The sequence below is a fragment of the Otolemur garnettii genome, unplaced genomic scaffold, assembly GCF_000181295.1.
Source record: "Otolemur garnettii isolate 467f Iridium unplaced genomic scaffold, OtoGar3 scaffold00327, whole genome shotgun sequence".
NCBI lineage: Eukaryota > Metazoa > Chordata > Mammalia > Primates > Galagidae > Otolemur > Otolemur garnettii.
The window spans coordinates 12,142-19,405 of record NW_003852722.1 but is presented as its reverse complement, the minus strand read 5'-3'; the positions used below and the strand labels follow the sequence as shown (position 1 = coordinate 19,405).

The 7,264-nt window shown below is 42.4% G+C and overlaps 1 non-coding gene across 1 annotated transcript; it reads right to left on the bottom strand.

Moving 5' to 3' along the window:
* Positions 1-6,802: 6,802 nt before the first annotated feature.
* On the bottom strand, positions 6,803-6,909 carry LOC111722716. Its single transcript, XR_002771416.1, has one exon. It is a non-coding gene; the product is annotated as a U6 spliceosomal RNA (small nuclear RNA).
* Between the last annotated feature and the right edge of the window lie 355 nt (positions 6,910-7,264).

The window sequence follows — 7,264 nt, the reverse complement described above, 5'->3', positions numbered from 1 at the left end:
ACTCTGGAGGTTTCAGAACTTTTTTATTATTAATACAAGTTCTGGGTCTGAGTTTTTCTTCCCTGGCACAGGGCCACATGTAGCCACATGAATGAGGGCTCAGAATGCCTCATTGACTATTATGATATCTAAAGGATCTCACATCCTTTTGCATCCACAGACCCACTTTATAGCCAAGGGGGTGTGACTGTGCACACATCTCTTGGGTACACTAACCCTAAAATACATAGCATTAGCCACAGACAACTACCTGGACAGAACTTAGAGTGACCACGTGAGGGCTCAGCTACAGCACTAGGTGAGGAAGGGCACTCTGAGAAATTGAAAGGTTATTTTTCAAGATAACGCTGTGTCCCTGTTGTATAAAATACATAGACTCGGACACCAAGGGGTGGAAATAGGACTATCTCCCATCAACTCCCTCCTCAATGGCCCACCCTTATGCTTCCTGTTCTCACAACTGTAGGTTCTGCTGAACTAGATGTCTTGTTGCCCTTGAGGATAAAAAGGGAGCAAGATGCTTCTACTAAGGAAACAGAAAAGGTTTTACCAAACCTCAAGTTACCCAAACTGCCTGGATATTTGGGGATCCTCCTGCCAATAGACCAGATGGCTAAGACAGGAGTTAGTACACTGGCAGGGAAAATTGACCCTGACTATCATGTTACCACCTAGTGAGAGCTGAGAAATATGTCTCAAACTCAGAGGTTTCCCTGACATGATTTTCAGCACTTTTCTGTCATGATTATGGTAAACCAGCAATTGTGGCAACTGTGGCCTGCTTAGAGCAGAATAGCCAGTGGCTTAGATGCCTCAGAGATAAAAGGCTCCAGAAGGTTACCTCCCTGGGAAGGAAATGTAGCCCAGCGGGAGTGTTAGCCAGAGGGGAATGAATGGAAGAAGATAATAAATATGAATTACAGCAGAGACGCCACTATGTCAAATGGAACTTGTCCCAATAACCCTCCCAGTGTCTTTTTTTTTTTTTAAAGAACTAGTTAACTGAGTAGATTTAACAGAGCCCAGGTAGATCCAAGCAGGGCAAGCCAATCAGAATGTTCCCAGGTGAAGGCCATGTTGATTGTCCTGATTCTTCACGGAGTCATTAATAGAAGGGACCAAAAGTCCTTACAACAACTCTTGCCACCAGTATTGTCGAGCTCCCTGACACAACCAGAATCAGCTATTCTTTTTGTAAAAAGAAGAAAGTTATCAGCAAATTTCAGTGCAATTAGATGTCAAAATCCTGGTTTCAATTTCCTTGAGACTATCTGTTATTGATGGTATTGCCATTATTTTGATCATTTCTCAAAGTTATACAGTTTCGTCAAATAATAATATAACTAATACCTATTTTATCACAACCCAAGACTTTTTTTATCATATTGGCTTCAAGGTGGTATAGAAGAAAGAGAGGAAGGGACGGAGAAGAATAAAAGGAAAGAGAGAGAAAGACAAAGGGAGGGAAGGAGGGAGAGAAGAAGAAAGAAAGCAAAAGAAAGAGAGAAGGACGGAGGATGAGAGAGAGAGAGAAGCTTATGGAGAAGCAGAGGCCAGGTTAACTTTCCCTGTCTTTCCTCCACTCGCCCTTCTCTCCACATTGCATCTTTACAAAAACAATTTACCAGCTCCTGCCCCTCTTCATTTGGATCCCAGAATGAGTTACAACTCTGACATCTTTTTTATTTCACATTATAGCCAGTTTTATTCTATGAAGCCAATGACAAAAAGCACTGATGAACTTTCCCGAGGGAGGCAGCAGCACACACCCTCCCACTTCCTGTCCTGCAGCAGTGACGTCATGACCCAGCTGATAACAAGGTCCAGGGAAGAACAGGAGGCTGCTCAGCCTGCAGGAGGCAGCTGCCAGCATGACATGCCCCGGCTGGGTGTTGGCACTCGTGGTCTCTGCCTGTCTTGGTAAGGAAGGCACTTGTATTGGCTTTGACTAGTGTCCCACAGGACTGGAAAGTGGGAAGGAAGATGAATAATGGCACAGGGTCTAATCCCCTCATGGGCCCAGATACTGTGGGTGAGAGAGAGGAAGGATTTTGCCTGAGGTTTGGATCAAGAAAAAGAAAGATGTGTGGGGATGGGAAGCAGCTTGTGAGTCTGTCTGTCCCTCATTCTGACAGGACACCCAGTACAACCCTTTCTCTTCCCACAGGATTCAGCGTGGCCCAGACAGTCACTCAGTCTCAACTAGAGATGTCTGTGCAGGAAGGAGAGATGGTGACCCTGCCCTGTACATATCGCACTAGTTATACATATTATGTTTTGTACTGGTACAAACAACTTCCCAGTGGGCAGATCGTTTTGGTTATTCGCCAAGCATCTGACCAGCAAAATGCAAGACAGAATCGCTTCTCTGTGAACTTCCAGAAAGCAGCCAAATCCATCAGTCTCACGATCTCTGACTCACAGCTGGAGGACACTGCAGTGTATTTCTGTGCTCTGGGAGAAGACACAGTGAGACAAGCCATAGGGACAGCCTTACAAAAACCTCAGACCTCAGCATTTGTGCAAAGTGAGAAGGGAGGGAGAGTCCAGGGTTACAAGAACATGCAGAGAAATTCATTGCCTTCTCCAGAGGTAAAAATAATAATGCCACCAACCCCTGCCCTGTTAACCTCCCCTTGGAGCATTTATTTCTGTCTGCCCACTTGGGTGAATGAAGGACAGTCTGGCTGACACTCTCACAGCTGAAATACTTAAGTCCAAGGAGTGGTTCCAGAGCTTAGGTTGGAGCTATGTTTAGAATGGCGGATGAGAATGACCAGATCTGGGCAAGGCCAAGGACAGGCAAAGGCCAAATGGCCCTATCCTGATTAAGATCCCTGTGTCATTTCCCAACCCCCCACTCACTCTAAACACATCACCTCCTGGGACACCACTCCCCAGCTCATCTTAGCACCCCACATACAGCTTATCTGGAAAAGCGGATGAGACACCAATATCACAGAAAGCGTCCCTCTCACACAAGGAAGACGCCGTCAGTCTACTTAGGGGCATTGGTTTTCTTGTTTGTTTCTCTTAAGAGACCAGAGTCTTGCTCTATCACCCAGGCTACAGTGCAGTGGTAGGATCAGAGCTCACTGTTGCCTTGAACTGCTGGCCTCAAGCGATCCTCCAGCCTCAGCCTCCCAAGTAGAGAGGACAATAGGCACACAGGCCCAGCCAATTTATTTTTTGAATTTTTTAGAGACAGGGTCTTGCTCTGGCTGGTCTTGAGATCCTGCCCTCAGGTAATCCATCTGCCTCAGCCTCCCCCAGTATTGAAGATCGTCTTGATTTGACCTTCTCCTTTACCCCTGAGACTCAATGTGCCACCAACACTTACACATTCAGGCTTGTTACCAAGTTTGTAGCACAGCTGGTGTCTCCTTCCCATCCTTACTCCCAGCGTCCTCATCCAGTTCCTCTCATTTCAACTAATAAATAATTATTCCCCCAGTCTCTCTGTCACCAGCTGTGCCTACCTTCAAACATTGTTCTTCATAGCCACACAAGTGATCTTCCTGTAGTAAAAATCAGGTCATGTTCACCCCACCTCAGTAAAGCCCCATTTCCCACAGAAACGGGGAAATGTGATTATTCAGAGTGTAAGTCAATCAAAGCAAAGGCCACCTCTGTCTCTTCAGCACCTACCATACCTTACCACAGGGTGAGGGGTCACAGATCATCTACTGATGGATTAATCAGTCCCCCGCTTGGCAAGGCAGCCTCATCAGTTGCCATGTCCCCATCCCCCACCCCCACACTCCCGTCATTTCAGAACATGAAGTTGTTTCCTGCACCTGGGCCGTTGCTGGCGCTGTTCCCGCAGCGTGGAATGCCCATCTGCACTTAACCACTCGGCTATGATAGAGGTTTGCAAGCTTCCCCTCCTCTCCCAGTTCTTGTCCTGACACTTGCCCCAGTAGAACTGACCACTTTCTCCTTTCTCCTTAAACAAACTGGAACCAGAACCGTACCAGGTATTTCTAATGTAGCAAATCTAACACATTGTGGTACTTACATGTGTTTTTCACTATCTCACCACTGAAATGCAAACTTTTGTTACCAGGGATACAGTTGTATTCATTTCATTGTAACATTGCTTACAACTTTCCTTAGTTCACAGTTATAATTTTTTCTTAACTTTAGTGAATGAACTTAACGAATTTATGATATTTTCATTCTTATGCATGAGAAAGTAAACATGATAAATTTGTTGTTTTGCCATCTCATCCATAGTTTGTTAACTCAGGATTCTAAGCTAACTCAAACGACAGTGTGGCATGCTGAAAATTAATAATGATTACAATATTGTGCTGATGATAATATTAGTTCTAGCTAACCCTCATAAAATATGTGCATGTGCCATACATTCCGATAGGTGCATAAGAAGTATGATTTCATGTACTAGTACCAAGAAATCTACATTATAGATACTAGTATTATCCTAATAATTAGTAATTAAAACCCCCAAAAGTTAATTTACCTAGAATTACACAATGTACATGTGACTTTTACACCACTAGACTCTTTGCCTTCCCAAAGGGTGGCAAAATCCTGGCATCTGTCTCATTAATGTAACAGACATATAGATAGAATATAAAAAATAAATGCATGAAACAGTACAGTACCACACGTACATTTACAGTCTCTTCTCACTTTATCTAGGGTAGTAATTGCAAGATGGGAAATATTTCATTTGTCTCCCTTAGTGATGTCACTACTGTTATCCTAAGTAACCAGGACAAGCACGGTGCTGCTGGCAGGCCCTGGCAGGAGCACATGGGCCCATGTGCCACCATCTGGACTTATTAATTCACTAACAAGGCCTTCTGACATAGACAAACTTAGAAGACTGGATGCTCCAAGGCCCATAGTGCTGGTCAACGACCCAGTGCAGTTTAACACTTAGTAAAGTGTTGACAAGCTATGAATTAATTAATTAATTAATTTTATTAAATCATAGTTGTGTACAAGCTATTAAGTAGTTGAGGGTAGGACTGCTTTGAACATGTAACCACTTTGAAATTCAGGGAATATTTTGTAACCTTGAACCTATGTGGGAGCTCTGTTTAATGTGTGCTATGATGATTGATAACATTGCTAATGTTTGCTTTGGCTACGAGAGTATAAAAATAACAAAGGAAAACAGGAGGGCAGAGGAGCTGTCTAAGGAGAGATCCTCCCTGCTTTCCAAAATCACTGCCATTTCTATCAATCAAGTGAACATATTGATCTATCATCTGCTTCTCTAATGGGCGTGAGTGACAGGTGAATGGACTCCTTATGGCAACGTCAGGATGGGAGGGAGAGTGAATAACTCCCAAAGACCTTCCCTAGTGATCCTGTGGCATCATTGAAGGTGTAAACGGGGATGTCTCCTAACAGGGAAAAGCAAAATGTAAATGGTATTCCCAAAAAGACTGCAAGGAGAGTTAAGTGCCAGGTGACTTTTTAAGGTGTTCCTGGGAAGCTGGGACAATAAAATGAATCATTTTAATAACTGCAGAGCTGATGCCTGAATTCTGTAGCTGTTTCCCTTTGATCAGACAGTGGACCAGAATCCCCCAGACTCGTGTCCAGGAAAGACGGTTTCTATTTTTAATGGCAGTTACACAAGGTTTATTGGATTTTATGCCTCAGACACAGCGCTACAGATGAACTCATCCTTGTAATTTTCAGTATTACAGAGGTAAAGCAGAAAGCAAGGGTAAGAGCCCCAAGGGTAAGAGCATGTTTAGCTCCCTGCAGGTCACAGACTCAGCCACCAACTTCTGCCCCGTAATCAGGGGGACCCCCTGACATCTTCAGTACTTACAAAGCCCATGAGAGGGACCACTCACTCACCTCTATTAATCAGCACAAAATCATGTTTTTCATATTCCACATCCAAGGCCTTTCTGTTTCCTGCTCTCTACATACTTTGTGAGGCAACAGAAAAAGATATTAGGCCTCATGCTTGTCTGCAAAGACCTTATTATCTAACAGACGTGAGAATATCTCTCCCTCTAAATGTTAGCTTTATGACATCATGACATCATTTTTTCAATAAACACGAACCAATCTATGGTCTAATGAATAAATAACTAGTTATACAGTATTTACTTATACCCATGTGTAAAGGCCAATTTATGATCAACAGTTAGAATTTATTGAAAAACAAATTTCAGCTCTATGTAAGGGAGAACTAGAAATTAGAGGTTTCCCAAACTGAAACAGCCTGCTTCAAGGCATCAAATGTTCCTTATTACAGAGACTATTCAAGGAAAGCAGAATGTCCAGTTTCTGGTGACATTGCAGAATGAATTAAAAATGATATGATTTTCTGCAGAGCTATAAGTGTTAAGTTTTGCAAGGGAGCAAATAGCATTTAAAAAACAATGAAAGAGCTTGTAAAACCACATGACGGATTAAAAAAAGTCACTTCCAACATCATGGAAATTGGATTTGGGACATATACTTGAAGGATGTGTAGGATTTTATATGTGGGAGATGGCAAGAAAACACATTCCAGAGAGGATAAACTCATCAAGGGCAATGATCAAGAGATAATAAACTAGAATAGGTTAGGAAATTAAAAGTTTTTGAATATGACTGAAAGGGGCAGTTTTCATTGGGAGGGGCTGTGAGAGAAGATGTTACCTTGAGGCACTTGTTAGTGTAAGAAGACTGCACAGAGCCCAGCTCGGACTTCCTTCCAGATAAAGAAAAAACATGGCAGGACATTGTTCATCTTTACCATAAACAATATTTGAAATGTCTTTTTTTTATTTTGAATACATATATATTTATAAAACTAAGAGACAAAAATATGGAACGCTTCACGAATTTGCGTGTCATCCTTGCACAGAGGCCAGGCTCATCTTCTCTGCATTGTTCCAATTTTAGTAGATGTGCTGCTGAAGCAAGCACGACATTAGGAAATATCTTGGAATTGTTTTTCAAAAAGAGCCTTTAATCTAAATTTAAATTGTCAAATAACATCACTGATGTACCTTTACAAGCACATTTCTAATTGTATTGAAGAACTGTATTTCCATAATAATTGATTCAATGGACAAATAAATTTCCTTTTCCCTGAGCAATTCTACCATCCACCAATAGCCCATATTGCAGGAAAGGAAAAATCCCAACACTTGCCCAAATTTGTTGCGAGTTTATGATCAGTTTCCACCATAGAGTTTGTTTGGGGACAGGGGGACACTAATAGCTTCTCTGCACTCATGAACCACATAAAGGACAAACTTTCATATCACATCATACAGAC